The sequence below is a fragment of the Manis pentadactyla genome, chromosome 2 (genome assembly GCF_030020395.1).
Source record: "Manis pentadactyla isolate mManPen7 chromosome 2, mManPen7.hap1, whole genome shotgun sequence".
Taxonomy (NCBI): Eukaryota; Metazoa; Chordata; class Mammalia; order Pholidota; family Manidae; genus Manis; species Manis pentadactyla.
The window spans coordinates 64,609,742-64,625,308 of record NC_080020.1 but is presented as its reverse complement, the minus strand read 5'-3'; the positions used below and the strand labels follow the sequence as shown (position 1 = coordinate 64,625,308).

General features: G+C 32.9%; 1 long non-coding RNA gene across 5 annotated transcripts in view; it reads left to right on the top strand.

Moving 5' to 3' along the window:
* Window positions 1-15,567, top strand: part of LOC118932334 (uncharacterized) — a 925,389-nt gene that overhangs the window by 146,042 nt on the left and 763,780 nt on the right. For all 5 annotated transcript variants that reach the window (XR_008994104.1, XR_008994103.1, XR_008994106.1 and 2 more), the window contains exon 2: window positions 12,677-12,792. This is a non-coding gene — a long non-coding RNA (uncharacterized LOC118932334). The remainder of the gene's footprint in view (window positions 1-12,676; window positions 12,793-15,567) is intronic.

Genomic DNA, 15,567 nt, shown 5'->3' with positions numbered 1-15,567 from the left:
TTCTCCTGAGCTGCAAGCTCTGTACAATCCTTGACTTTTAGCAGCTCTTTTTTGTTAGGAAGCTCTCAGACTGTCTACTTTTCTTTTTTTTTAGAGCAGCCCTATGTAGATCCATGTTTTCCACAAGCGGCTGGAATGTCAGTCTCTCCAGGTATTCCACCTGTCTTAGCTTTCCTACCTCTCTAATCTCCAAACCACCAAGCAATGTAGGTTTGTGCTCCCAGAAGAGATCTCCAGGACTGAGTGTTCAGCAGTCCTAGGCTTCCACCTCCTCCCCACTCTGTTTCTCTTCCTCCCCCCAGTGAGTGGGGTGGGGCAAGGGCTTGGGTCCCACCATATCAATGCTTTGGTAAGTTACCCTGTTCCATGGGGTCTTTTCTTTTTTCCAGGTGTATGCAGTTTGGTGCAGCCTTCTTTCCGGTTGCTCTTTCAGGATTACTTGTATTAACTATATTTTTCTATTAAATGTGGTTTTGGAAGGAGGCCTCTCTTCACCTCTCACACTCCCATCTTTAATTTCTTCTCTGAATACATTTTAAAAAGGAAGAAAAAGGAAGACCTGAAGCAAGCATGGTGAAATGTTGATAACTGCTGAATATGGGTGTTGATTTTATGCATGTTTATTATACTTCTTTCTCTACCTTTATGTGTATTTGAAATTTTTAGGGAATTATTTTTAAAAAGAAAAGTACTGATAGAAAACAAAAAGATTTCTTTTTTATTACCACCTGTTTTGTTTGTGTATGTGGATATGATCACATTATATGTGTCTTTACACATAATTCAGTCCAATTTTTAAGTTAAATTTGAAATAGAATCAAATAATTAATTTTCTACTAGCCTTTTGCAATGAAATCTCAGAAAATGGGAATTGTAAATTTTATTTTTATTAGTATCATCAGACTTTGTTTTATAAAATTCTGGTTGGACAGTATTTCTCTTTAGAGTCTCTGACCATTGTCAGTTTGCACAATTAGTTCACAAACATTTATTGAAAGTCTATTTTATGAAAAAACACTTAGCTGCTTGTATCACAAACAAAATTTGAATATGATATGAATTTTGAGAAGCATGATGTGATAAAGAAAATAGTTTGGTAACATAGAAGGAAAGACTAATCTAGATTGGGTTATCCTTAGAAAAGGTAGCATTTGAGTTTGGCCTTGAAAGATGGATAGATTCTCCAAAGTTTTAAATGGGCTAGAGTATATGACATTACAAATAAAAATAGCCAAGCACATTATACAAATGAAACCACTCTGCAAAAATGCTGAGATTAAAATAGGCAAAGGTGTGTTCGGGAAGTGATATCTGGCTTGAGTGGAGTTTATACATTTAGTGAGAAGGATATGATTGGAAACTTAGTTGGAATAAACTTCCAAGGCATTTGAATGCCTTGATACGAAATTTATTTTAAAAATAGAAGAACATAGAAGTTGGTTTGGATGCACAAATGATATTGTTATTGTCTGTTTGGGCTTCTGTACCTGCACTGGTTACCTTATAAGCAACAAAAATTTATTTTTTACAGTTCTGAGGGTGGAAGTCCAAGATCAGGTTGCCAACAGGTTTGATGCCCAGTGAGAACCTACTTCTTGATTCATAGATGGTGTCATGCTATGTCCTCACTTGAATAAAAGGGCAGGGAAGCTCTTTGGCCTTCTAAGGGCACTAATCCCATTCATTAGGGCTCTATACTCATGACATAATCACCTCTCAAGGCCCATCTACCTCCAAACCATCACATTGAGGATTAGGTTTTAATGTATGAATTCTGGGGGGACACAATCAGTTTGCACTAGGTATGTTCAGTATAAGGTGTTCTGAAATTTTAAGTCTCAGTGGTCAAGTGTATTGGAAAGGAGAGAAATTGCATGCAGAGACTTAAGGGGTTATTCTCAGTACTTAATGTGAGTGCCTTAAGAGCAAATGGAGAAGATGGAAGAGACATGAATCAAACTTTGCAGTTTTTGGATGATAATGATTGGAATCAGACATTATTTAGAAAGAACCTATGCATTTAAGAATAGTTCTCTGCTTTTTGAGTGGAATAATTTCTACTTAGTTTGTTGGTTAAATGATGTATAAAAATACTCCTGTTTCACTATAAAGAAATCAATTCCAACAAGATTAACAAATCAAAATTTTCTGTTGAACCACATAGACTTTTAAAATCTTCTACATTATCTCTGAAATGACTTCGTGATCTAGAAAGAGGAAAAGATCCATGTTAAATTTTCTCATTTCATTTAGAAGCATAGCTAAGATGGCATTTGGGATTTAGTCTTCCTTCCTGAATGAAAATAAATGTCAGAGTAATTAGTGAAGTTTAGGTATACATTTTCAGATATACATCATAGTATATTTGGAAAGCAAATAATCAAATCGAAAATAGACTACCTAGGTATAAATTACAAAAATGGATAGAATTATATATTTATGCAGTGGCAATTTTTATGAGCTACCTTGATGATATTAACAGATTATTGAACTATCTTAAAATGAAACTTACTGCTTTAGAAAAAAGACTATACTAACATAGATTTTAGATAATGCAAACTTTCTTTAACAGTTTTTCTTTTTAGAGGTAAGCCCTGTAAAGATTGATTAGCTCTAGGAATGCTTGATATTGATGCTTTACTTCAGGACTACACATCATATATTTTGTGGGATATGTATGAATAATAATTGATGACCTAGAAAGAATATTTATTTTAATTTATATATGTATTTCAAATACACAATTTAAAAAATCCCATAGGGCTTCTTGTTTTGTTTGCATAGGTTCATTTTTTGCTAATCTCCAAGAGGACTTGGGAGATAGCAAACATATTCTGCTAAAGTCACTTTCTCATTAGTTTTTTTTTAAGTTGGGGACCAGTTTCTTTATTTGTTAGGGTTAAATATCAGGATGTTATGCCAACCTGTGAATTCATACTGGCAATACCAAGCTGGTTGTGTGTGCATGTGACATGTAGGACACAGGTCTATGGGTCTAGGCTTATAGCAAGGAAGATAATTCTTTCTCTTTTCCCTCATTGGATTTATTCTATAATTTCTGTTTTTCTAAGTTTCATTTTACTTAGGATGATGAGACATTTCTTAATAACTATCTGGTTGGTGAAAGATTGGAGAGATCTATCCAATGAAAAATTATAAATTTTTTTATTGGGAAAGCAATATGTGCTTATTTAAATATCTCAAATAGTACACTAAGTGTACACATTTGAAACTGTTGTCTACCTTGTTAACAGCTTGGATGGTATCCTTCTACCCTTTGTTATTTATATATATATATATATATATATATATATATATATATATATATATCCTTCTACCCTTTGTTATTTATATATGAAAGTATATATGCACATACTTCAAAAATGTGAATACAATATTACTATGGATCTTTATTTTTTATCACTTACTTTTTTTCTACTTATAAGTTCAAGACACTGTTCTATGTCTATATATGTGGATTAGATATATCCTTTTTAGTAGTTACCTAATATCCCATTACACAGATTATTATTTATTATGTCCCCTATTTTGGGCATTTAGGTTATTTCTGTTATTTTAAAAACTATAAGTAATATATTAGTAAACATCTTTGTATTTACATGTTTACACACATGTGCAAGTATATTTGAATGATGAATTCCTAAGTTAAATTGTTTGGACATGTTGGTGGGAAAATACAAAACATAGAAAATGAGATTTACTTTGAAATTCATTGTGGAAATAAATTTCATCCCGAAGCACTCAGTGGAACACAGAATTGGAATAGGTATTTTTGCCTGCCTGCCCTTTTCTCATCTTTTGCTATCTTTTATGGCAAAACCTTAAATTGTTTATTTTCCAGTAGTTAAAAAGTAATGCTTTCATAGTATAATCTGGCTTTAAATATGCTCACGTTCTTTTTTGTCTAAAAAACAGTGAATGTATACATTGACACATTTAGTTGTAGGTTGAGTGTCACAGGTGTACTGCTCTATAACATATCTCAGGCATCACTTTTCTTTATTGTTGTACTCTTACCATGTGTCTGACAAATGATAAATGGTCACTAAATGTTTTTATTTAATTGAAAGATACTGCAAAGATAGGACATTTTCGTATGTCATACCAAAATATTCTGCTTACAGTGGAAAGAATTCTAAAGGCAAGGGAAGTCCAGGTTTTATCTAGGATAAGATCTAGAGCAACATGAAAATTTAATAAATACTTGATAATTTAATTAACAATAGAACCATGATCTTTATATTCATTATTGTTTAATAATACTCTCTCTTTAGCTGGCTTGCTTCCAGCCTGAACTTTCAAACCAGCTAGGATTTACATTAAAGCCTGTTATCCCATCATATCTTTGGGACACCTGCACTCCAGGGCTGCGTATCTTGCCCATGAGATCAGTGCCCATTGAGTTGCATATGGATAGATCCGGGCTTGTGGATTTCAATTGTTGACAGTGATTCTATTTCTTACATCACTGTTCAATGTTGACAGCTTGAACTTTCAGCCGTTGTTCTGACATGGTTATTTCATCCATGACAACAGGAGTAAAAGCTCATTTTTGCACCATTTACTTTAGATATTTTTGTTAAAAGTTAACAGATGAAAATGTGGTTTGTGCATCATCACTTTTCTTTCTAAATGATGGCAACAAACAATTCATAAGCAAACAACTCCCTTACCCTCCAGAGGTATGGAGAAGTTGGTATCCCTTTGTATTTGTTCTCATTTTACTTCTTCCCATTCAGGCACTTGTGATAGTGTAAAAATTATTTTCTACTCCTTCAATATATGCCAAAGCTGTCAGTCATGCTTGTTACTGCTGGCAGTGGATTATAAACTTCTTCAGCATGTGTTAAGTATACACAGCATTGCAACACATTTTTTTTTAAACAAACAGACTATTTGTTACTTTACCTCTCTTCATGGCTGTGGAAAAATTATGTCTTGAGGTCATTTTAGAAATTTGCTTCAAAATACATATGATAATTTCCATATAACTATTCACCATTTCATACAGTTTTGGAATTGGAATATTCAAGTGTAATGATACAAGTTCCCTCACTCCACCTGTACTGTGGAACAGCACAAGTACACTAGTTCTACTGGTTCTTTGGTGTTATAGAAATTTTACACTCCCAAATTTTGAATTGTTTTACAACTTGAAAATGTTTAGTAGAAAAAATGTAAAAGTAGTTTAATATGCAGATATAGCCTAGCAGTCAAGCATAAAATCTTACTGGATGTTAAAGTTATTTGTTTCTTTGCTTCTGTAAAACAGAGGTTAGCTTTAGCCCTCAAGCCAGTTGTATCCTTAAAATCTGTTTAAAACCTTTTCACAAACTTAGAATCTCTTTACCAGTTAAGAAGTAGATTGTATGCTTATAGCTTTTTGGGTCTCAGGGAATGATTCAAACTGCTCTTGGAAGTGATGCAGTGAGCAAGAAAATTCCCTGACAATTCTGGCACTGCATTTCTGAAAGATTGGTTTATGGAATAGAATCACTGAAATAATTAAACAATTTTGAACTTTTTCAGACCTACAACACATTGGGCAGCTTCCAGAGTCAGTTATAATGTTGTCAAATATCTTAAGATAGTTAAGAATGCCATTTGTCATTCTCTAGAATTCGAGATAGCTATTAATTTATCCATTAACAAAGATATATTGAGCATCAATGATATGTCAAGCATTATGCCAGAGGTTTGGGATATATAAATGAACAAAACAGACAAAAGTACCTCCCTTCATAAAGCATAAACTTTACTTACCTTTATTTACACAAATTTTATATAATATGTTGGAAGTTGATAAGTACTTTGGGAAGAAAGTACAGAAGGGTATGATGCTGAGATAGGGGAAGGGATGCTGGATAAAAAGGGCATTGCAATTTGAAATATTGCAATCAAAAGAGGGCTTATTAAGAAGGCGATATCTGAGTAAAGGCTTGAAGAAAGTGAGAGGGAGCTGTGCAGATAGTAGGGGCAGAGCATTCTAACCACTTAGAGCAGTTCATGCAAAGTCACTGAACTTGGAGTTTTCCTAGCATGTTCAAGGAGTATCCAAAAGGCTAATGTGGCTGGAGTAGAGAGAATGAGAGTAAAAGTTGCTAAAATTGTCTTCAGAAGGGGAATAGATCAATAGGCCACAGTAGGGATGGCTTCTGGTGATGGGAAGGGGAACTATTGCAGGGTTTCGAGCAAAGCAGTGACATGTGTCCCTGGGCTGCTGTTCTGAAAGTAGACAGCAGGGGGCTAGAAGGCTAGAATGGTAGCATTAAGAGCAGGTAAGGGCAGGGAAGAATTGTTAGTGGCTTGGTCCAGGGCAGTGACAATAACTGTGTGGGAAGTAGCTGATTCCTGGATGTATTTTGAAAGTAGCATCTATGGAATTTCCTGGTAGATGAAATAAATGGCATGAAATAAAGAGAGGGATGATAACAAAGTTTTTCTGTCTAAACACCCAGAAGGTTGGAGATGCCATTAAATAAGATAGTGGACAAGGGCAGCAGGCATGAGCAACCCAAGATAAATCACAAAAAAACATGTTTCTAATAGAGGATCTACTTCATGTTGTTATCATTTTCAGGGCACTATCACTTAACATTATTTCACCATTTTAGTAAGAGCCATTAGGGCAGGTCTCACCATGGCCTAATTCAAGTTACTGAGATGGTATCACTGAAAGCGGCATGGGGAAGAGTTGTGTGTAATAGATGTGTGAATGAGCTGGACTGAGCACACTGTCTGAGCTACCTTTACAATATTAAGATTTCTGGGAACTCCTGAGACTTCAGGGCAGGCTAGTTTATTATATATGCCCTTTACCTTGTGTGCTAGGCCTTAAGACAGTCAGACCTTAGACCTTTAGCTGTTAATATGTGTGTGGTTGGGACTTTTCATTAAGGTAACTGTTGTCTTGATAGGAAATTAAATGTAGGATCCTGATAATCCAGGAGTGAGGACTATTTTTAAATTTATTTTCCTGTTTGGGTATTTAGAATAAGTTTACATTTTACTTTAAGTTGAATACTTAGGGACTACTTACAACTATTTATAATAACTTTGCTTTTCGATCCTAAGACATTTTGTTCTAAACCAATGACACTTGAAATCTGTATGTTCTCTTTAATTTTAATTAATTGAAATACTTATTTAGAGAACTCATCATAGAGCCCAATCACAATGTTTCTTGTGATTTTATAGTATGAAATCTGATTGCTTGACTTTATGAAAAAATGCTGGTATATTTAACTTAATAGAAGGTATTTTGTTATATGTAGTTGTGATTTTTTACACCAATTGTGCTGTGTTAAAAGCTGTTTTGAATATTAAACATCTAGTCCACATATTGTTGCAATATCCTCATCCTGTAATCCTTTAAAGGCAAATCAGGTGAAGTGAATGTAGTACAGATCTGACCAGCCTTGGGGGTTTTAATTATATTTCACAATGAACTCAAGCCCATATATACATTTCCAATTGTCTTTTTCATGGAAATTGATTACTCAAATTGCTAATCATATGAAATGCTATAGTTTATTAGATTTGTTATATTATGAAAACTGACAGAAAATAAGAAAATGGATTTTTTTCTGTATTTGATGAGACATAACACATTATCATCATTGGACCTTAAAATCTTATATAATTTAAAATTATTTGTACTAGTTATGGGGGGGTTGCAGTTAGTGGATGGGGAGGCTGTAGGGATACAGGGGCACAAAAATTCTCAAGCTTAGTATAAGCTGGCCATAGGGGTAGTGGTACAGCATGGAAAACATAATCAATGAATCCGTAACATCTTTCTCTGTTGACAGATAGTAACTGCACTAGTGGGGGTGAGGATTTAATAATATGGGAAACTGTTGAACTACTTTGTTTTATATTTGAAACCAATATAAGATTGTATATCAATAATACTTCAATAAAAAACTTTTTTATAGAGTTCAAATTGGCATACAGTCAGATGCACAGATACTAAATGTACAGTTCAATGAGCTTTGATAATTCAACAACCCAAGTAACCACTGCCTAGCCATAGACCAGCACTGTTCAGTAGGACTTTCTATGATGGTGGTAATGTTCTGTATCTGTGTTGTCCGATATAGTAACCACTGCCCACATGTGATTTTTTGAGCATTTGAAATATGGCTAGTCTGACTAAGGAACTTAATTGTAAAGTTTATTTAGTTATAAGCAATTTAAATTTCATTTCATATGGCCACATTTGCTAGTGGTTGCAGTATGGGATAGTGCAGCCGTAGATAGTTTTTCTCAGCTAGGTTTCTAGGAGGGAATCAAATCCTAATGCTGATGGCATATATTAGTTCTAGTGAATTAACTTACCTTCTGTGTATCTAGGATGGTACTAGCTGTATACTATTCTTAGGAGAATTAGGAAAATAGTTACTCAAATTGTTTTCTTTAAGACATAATTCTCTCACAGCATTCAGTTGAGAAAGACTGTCCTGGAAAGTTTCCCTGTTTCCCTTTCCAGTCAATACCAGTACTTAATGACAACCATGATTCTTTTATTTCCACAAATTATTTTTGCCTGTTCTTGAACTTCATATAAACAGAAATATACAGTGCATTTTCTTTTGTGACTGTCTTCTGTCACTTAGCATAATGCTGTGTGTATTAATAGTGCATTCCTTTATACCATGTAATACATCTAGTGTTATCAACATGCCAAAATCTATTTATGTGTCCATTTCATTTAAATGTCAAATTCATTGGCATAAAATTTTTCATAACATCTTATTATCCCTTTAATGTTTGTAGTACCTATAATGATGTCATCCTTTCATTTTTGATGTTGGCGATTGGTCTTTCTAGGATCTTATCAATTTTATTAAAGAAACAACTTTGACATTCTTTATTTTTTAAATTTTATGTCTGCTTTATTTTTCTTTATTTTATGTCTGCTTTCATTTTTATTCTAGTATCTTCCCTTCTACTTATTTTTAAACTAAAATCCATTAACACTAAATCTTGTTTTCCCCTAACACTTCATTTATCATATAAATTCTTAGCTGTGTTTAAATATCAATTTTTTGCATTTTTACAATTGATTCTACAGACATTCTTTGAGCATCTGTCTACTCCATGGAAGTTACTGAGAATAAAAACAGTGAACAAGATAGACATAATCCTTGTCCTTTTGCATTAAAAAATTTGTTGAGGAGGTGGATATTGGAAAATAAATGGCAAGGGTGATAAGTAGCAAGATGGAGAATTGCAGAGAAATATGGGTGTTTATAAGAGAGGACTTACATACACATGGGGTTTGGGAAAAGCATTCTGAGGTAATTCAGCTTGACTTCAGGCACAAGCATGACTAGGAGTTAGCCAGATGAGGAGGAGGATGTGTGTATCTGTGTTGTCCAATGTAGTGGCCATTACCTACATGAGATTTTTTTGAACATTTGATATGTGACTAGTCTAAGGAACTTAATTTTAAATTTTATTTAATTTTAAATAATTTCAATTTAAGTATTAAGAAAGAGCATGGTGTGGTTGAGGAATTAAGGAAGGCCAATGTGGATGGAATGGGGAAATGAGAGGGAACTACAATTTGGGATGAAGGTTTAGAAGGAAACAGGGCAGGATCATATAGTCATATCTAGGCCATGTGGATAAATTTAGGTATATCTTAACTAAAGGTTATGGAAAAATCATTGAGGACTTCTAAGCTGAGGAAATATGTCTGGTTTGCACTTCACAAATATCACCGTGGTTATTGTGGATATGTGCTGGGTATAGACAGAAGGCAAATATTGATGAATAAAGACTAAATGGGAAGCAATGCAGGTGAGAAATGATGTGATATGGAATAGAGTAGATTCAAAATCCTTTGCTGTGATTTCAACTTTGCCCTAGTAGTTAATTTCTGTTAAAATGGGACTCGAAGTGATGTTAATACCATGATTATTATAAAAGGTTTCCTTTGAGTTGTTACTCCTTTAGAGCAAGATATACTGAGAAGTATATTACTTTCATCTTATAAGTGTTGAATGTACAGTGTTCAAATACAAGAAAAACACTTTTATTCTGTATCGTGACAAGGTAGATTAAGTGACTGCAGAATGTAGGTCACCTATAAAACTCAACTTTATGTATGAAGAAGACTTCTGAAATACAAAAAAGCAGGAAAACAACTTTCATTCTGTATTGGCAATCTTACTTAATTGTGTAATTTTTCTGACAGCTTCACTTTTATATGAAATTTTGAACACTTAAAGTTGAAAAGGAAAGTTTGTTAGTGTCTTAAATAATAAAACTAGCTTTTTCAAATAAGTGTTTAATGTGAATTTAAGCATTAACCTTATTTTTCAAACTGTCAAGATTCAATATTTATACTGGTCCAAAATTCAGTTACTCATGCATATACCTTAAGTGTCTGTATCCCTCAACCATCGATCTCTCTTTGTCATCTACTTGTCAGAAGTTTGTAATTAATGATTATTTAATAATTTTTCTGAGGAGAAATAAGATTTTAGCAATATCTTTACATTTTAAAAGTTGCTTTTAGTTAACTCTTTGTGACTTCAAAAATTTTTTTTTACTGGTCCTTTTAAATAGAAAATAATACCATTTGAATGACTATATTTTCCTTTTTGAATATGAATTGGGAATATCTAGCTCATCTTCATTTAGAAAAAGGGAAGTTAAATAGATTAATTTCTCATTGGGACTTATCATCATCAATATATTACAGCATAGACTAAGTGGTCAGTTTGGTCTAAAAATAAGCCAACTAAAAGACTTTGGTATAATCAAAGCTATTATTGACTACCCTGATTTTGAAAGATAAATAATCTTGTAAATTGTCCCATTTTCTAGAGAATTTGTCGGCATGTTTGGATTAATAGCAGAATAATGCCAAATTTATTTTCAGAATTTTTTTGGAGATGAAATATTGAAAAGCAATTAAAAAATCTTTAATATTGCTTTCTGAAGTATCTAGGTTAATGTATTAGTTTGATTATTAGTGAAAGACATAGCATCTTGTTTTAGCAAACAGTTTGCTGGATTTTGCATACTCCTTGAATACAGAAGCGAGGTACATCTTTCCTTCTATGACTACAATGTAGAACTGCATTCCTGGAGTGTTTGATATTACTAATATTTTCTAACTCGGTGTTTCCTAAATTCTATTCCACAAGGATACATTTTCACTATAATATAAAACATATAGTTCATAATATAGTGAGAAAAATAAAGATAATATTGTATACTTTGCATAATAGTGAATATTTGATTTTATGAAGTATCCCTTATTTTGAGATTATCCTTTTCTTATTGTTATGAATTTCCATTGTCCTTTTATTTATAAATTATGGAAATAATAGGTTGTGATTTTATAAGGCATTGATTTTAAAAGGTACACTTATTTGGCCAAATAAAATATCTGCAACACTTTCTTGGACCCATAAGTATTTAATTTTGGAATTTTACTAGTCCTTCAAATTTAGAGGTCCAAGAACCACTAATTCAATTAATATATAGTTCTTAAAAGGCCTTTAAACAAGAAAAAAAATCCAAAAAGCTCACTTAGAGGAAATCTGACTTAATGATAGAAACTTAATTCCTCTATTTGAAAATAAATGTTCTATTTTGATTTTTGTAATTATGGATCCTCACTTTTAACCATAAATACCCTCAGGAAGAGAGGCCAGTTCTCTGTACTGATGAAGCTTTTCATTAGAGTTCTGGATTTCATTGATATGGTCAACTTTTTAAAAAAAATTTATGTGCAGTTAATTGAACTAATACTTTTTAGTCCATGATGTGTGTTTCTCATTGATCCACACAAGGTTAGTTCATAATACAGTGAGAAAAATAAGGATAATATTTCCTTCTTTTTTTTTTGTCTCTTGTACCTTACTTTTATTTTCTCCTCTTTGGAAACTATTTAAATGTTTTTAATCTGTATATTTTATAATTTTATGAGAATGAATATGAACACTATACTATAGAAGATTATACAATATGACTTGAAAAAAGGGATTGAAATAATTTATCTGTCATATCACTTGAAGAAATGACTTTTCATATCTAATAATGTCTCATTGTGAAGCATTGTTTTTGGAAATTATCAATGATGCATGATATTACTGCTTAATTACTGGCTAATTTTTGGCTTATCTTTTGATGGATATTACTGGGTTATTTTTGCTTATTTACTCCAGGTCAGGGAATGCAAATACATCTCATCTCAACTATCACCTAGGCCTGTTCAATTAGTAGTAGCTGTTGGAGCACTGAGTTGAGAAGAATTATGAATTTACCCAGGTCGTTAGGAAAGACTATCTCATATAAACATGGGGCTGGTGTAGATAGAAACATGCCAACCACATACCTGTCATCTTGCTGAAGGCAGTTATCTTTTAGTGCTCTATAGAGATATGTTGGGGTGTAAATGAATGTTGGTAATTAGTAAAACATAACTGAACAAGGAAAGGCCTAGAATACAAAGTGGGATTCTTCCTAAGTTGGCTATTTTGGAATACATCATTCTTTACATTACTTTATAAAGAATATAATTGTAGATTTTTAGAATTAGCTTTGTTAATGTCTATGACATCATGATATTATGGCCTACACATTCCTATTCTATGTTATACATTTTGACACTATTTCTGTATTTTTTTTTTAGGCACTATTATTGGAGAGCTTTCAACCACTTTGGATGATGCCAAGGATACATTTCGCTAAAACAGTGATTACACTTTTGGACCATTGCCTTGTAAAATGGAAAACATAAAATATATGGTAAGTTTATTAAATTATTATCCAGCCTTTTCTTCAGTTATTCCTTTTGTATTTAAAGAATAAGGTATTGGATTGGAATGATGACATTTTGTTTGTGAATAATCTCACTTGCTGTTTCCTGGCTCCCTTCAAATGATAATTCGTCACCATTGGTCTTTCCTACATTAAATATAACAGTAGTCACTTTACAATTTCATACTTTGCTTTTTGTTAATGATGTTGTCCATGTTTTAGGTCATTTGTTTTTGGTCTTACTTAAATTTTGTAACAATTTCAACCTGAATAGAAAGAGAAACAACTATCTCTATATTTTAGAAGTATCCATGTATATTGTTCATGCTTATTAAATGTTAGATCATATTACCTTTTCAAATTATACAGCTAATTTGGGTTTTGTTGCAAATATTAGAAGGATAAATTTTGCTGTAAGTCTCTCATTACATGTTTTTCTGCATGGAGATTTTCATATACATCAATACAAGTCTTTACCTATAATAATTCTATGGTCAGTTCTTTATATGACTCTTTAGCAAGTGATAAACACCTTTAGAAGTATTTGCCATCCTAGTGTCTACATGACTTTAAGAAAATAAGCTCTTCAGTATTCCTCATGATGTGGATTTATTTTTTGCCTCTGGTAATACAAATATCGATAAGCATCTTTCACAGATAACTTTTGTACTCATCCTACATTCCACTTTATATATGTATGAAATTAATTTTGTAATGAGAAAATTACTCTTATTTTGTAATCAGGATAGTTAGTTGTAGGCACCTGTACTCTCTCTTCCTAGTTTAAACAGCAAAGAATTTATTCAGGGTTATTAGTGACTTCACAAGATCACTGGGAGAGCTGAAATAACAGCTTTCCAAAGAATTAAACTGCTAAAGGAACCTGCTGGGATATTCGACAAGTCAGATGCCCTGAGTTCTTTGACAGGTTGTAAGGAGAAGAAAGGCATGAAGGAGGAACCTATTGATTAAAAAACACACAAAAAACCTTAAAAGACACAGCAAATTTTAAAAGGGGGCCAAGATTAAACTACAGTTTCTGGTTATGTATACTGTTAAAAAATAAACTGAGGCATTTAATAATACTAAGAGTTTTTGAGCAAAAATCCATTCAAATTGGGCAGTGTTAAATGGCAAGTAGTTAGGAGCACTACACCAATAGGTGTTGGAGGAGAGATGTTTGTAGAGAAAAGGCATAAGACAAGTAAGAAGATTATTGATTGGCTAGCACTTAAAGCCCAGCTGGCTGTTTGTGATTATGTTATGTTTCAATTTTGTAAACTTTAGGTATTTACAGTATTATAAAAATTAACTACTGTACCTGAGGAAACCCATCCTCACATGGACTTGATTTAGATGATGAGATTCTGGACTTTGACATGATCCTGTGGTAGGATAAGGATTTGGTGGACTTTGGGAAGGGATGAGTGTATTTTGCATGTGGGAGGGATGTGAATCTGTGGGCCCAGAGAATAAACTCTGATAGGCAGCTTCTAAAATAACTTCCAATGATCTCTGTCCTCTGATATTCATACCCTGTGTAATCCCTTCCTTTTGAATGTAGGAATAGAATATGGCAAAAATGATGGATGTCACTTTCTAGGTGAGTTTACAAAAGACTGTGACTTCTGTCTTACTTAATCTGCAAAATTCTTTTCAAGTTGTCCTAATGGTAATAGTTTACAATATGTTAGTCTTTGCTAATAGTTAGCAAAAGGTGAAATTTACCATTTGCTTTGGGCTACATTCTTAAAAACCTGACTTAAGGGAGACTGGCCTCACCTGTCCAGTGTGCTTGGGGCCACAGCAGGCTTTACCCTGAATGGAGCTTGAATTCTATCTTGTGGCCTACCCTAACCAGAAACATATCAGAAGGGGGACTCTGGAAATGTAATTCAGCCTAGCCAAGTACAAAGCCACCAAAATTACTCAGGATACAATTTGTTTATAACTGACAAGATAAATATATGTTTCTTTCCTTTAATTTACCAGTTTTCAAAATAATGAATTGCTTCCTTATCGTCCTCTGCAACTAAATGTTTTTTAATTAACTTTTTATTTTAGAACAGTTTTAGATACACAGAAAATTTAATGAAATTATTACAGAGAGTTTCCACAGACCCATATATATTCTGTTTCCCTCATTATTAGCATTTTATATCATGATGGTATATTATAATTAATGAATCAATATTGAAATTTTATTATCAGATAAAGTACACATTTTATTCATATTTCCTTTTGTTCTTTTTCTGTTCAGGAGCTCATTCAAGATACATATTACATTTAGTCATACTGTCTCCTTAGGCTCCTCTTGGCTGTGATAGATTCCAAGACTTTCCTTATTTTTAATGACTTTAACTATTTTGAAAAGTACTGGTCAAATATTTTCTGGGATGTCCATCAGTTGGGGTTTGCAGTATGTTTTTCTTATGGTTAGAGAGGGTTTAAGTGTTTTTGAAGGAAGTTCATAGAATTAAAGTGCCATTTTCATTAAATCATATTCAGGTACATATTATCAACATTACTTATTAACAAAAGATCTACTGTTGACCTTGATCACCTAGCTGAGGTAGTGTTTGTCAGGTTTCCCCACCGTAAAGCTACTCTTTCTTCCTCTTTCTGTACTGTATTCCTTGGTAGGAAGTCACTATATGCAGTCCACCCTTAAGGAGAGGGACTTATGCTCTGGTCATTGGAGTATTTACATAAATAATTTGGAATTCTGCATCAGTGATTGGTTCATTTTCCCCCACTTATATA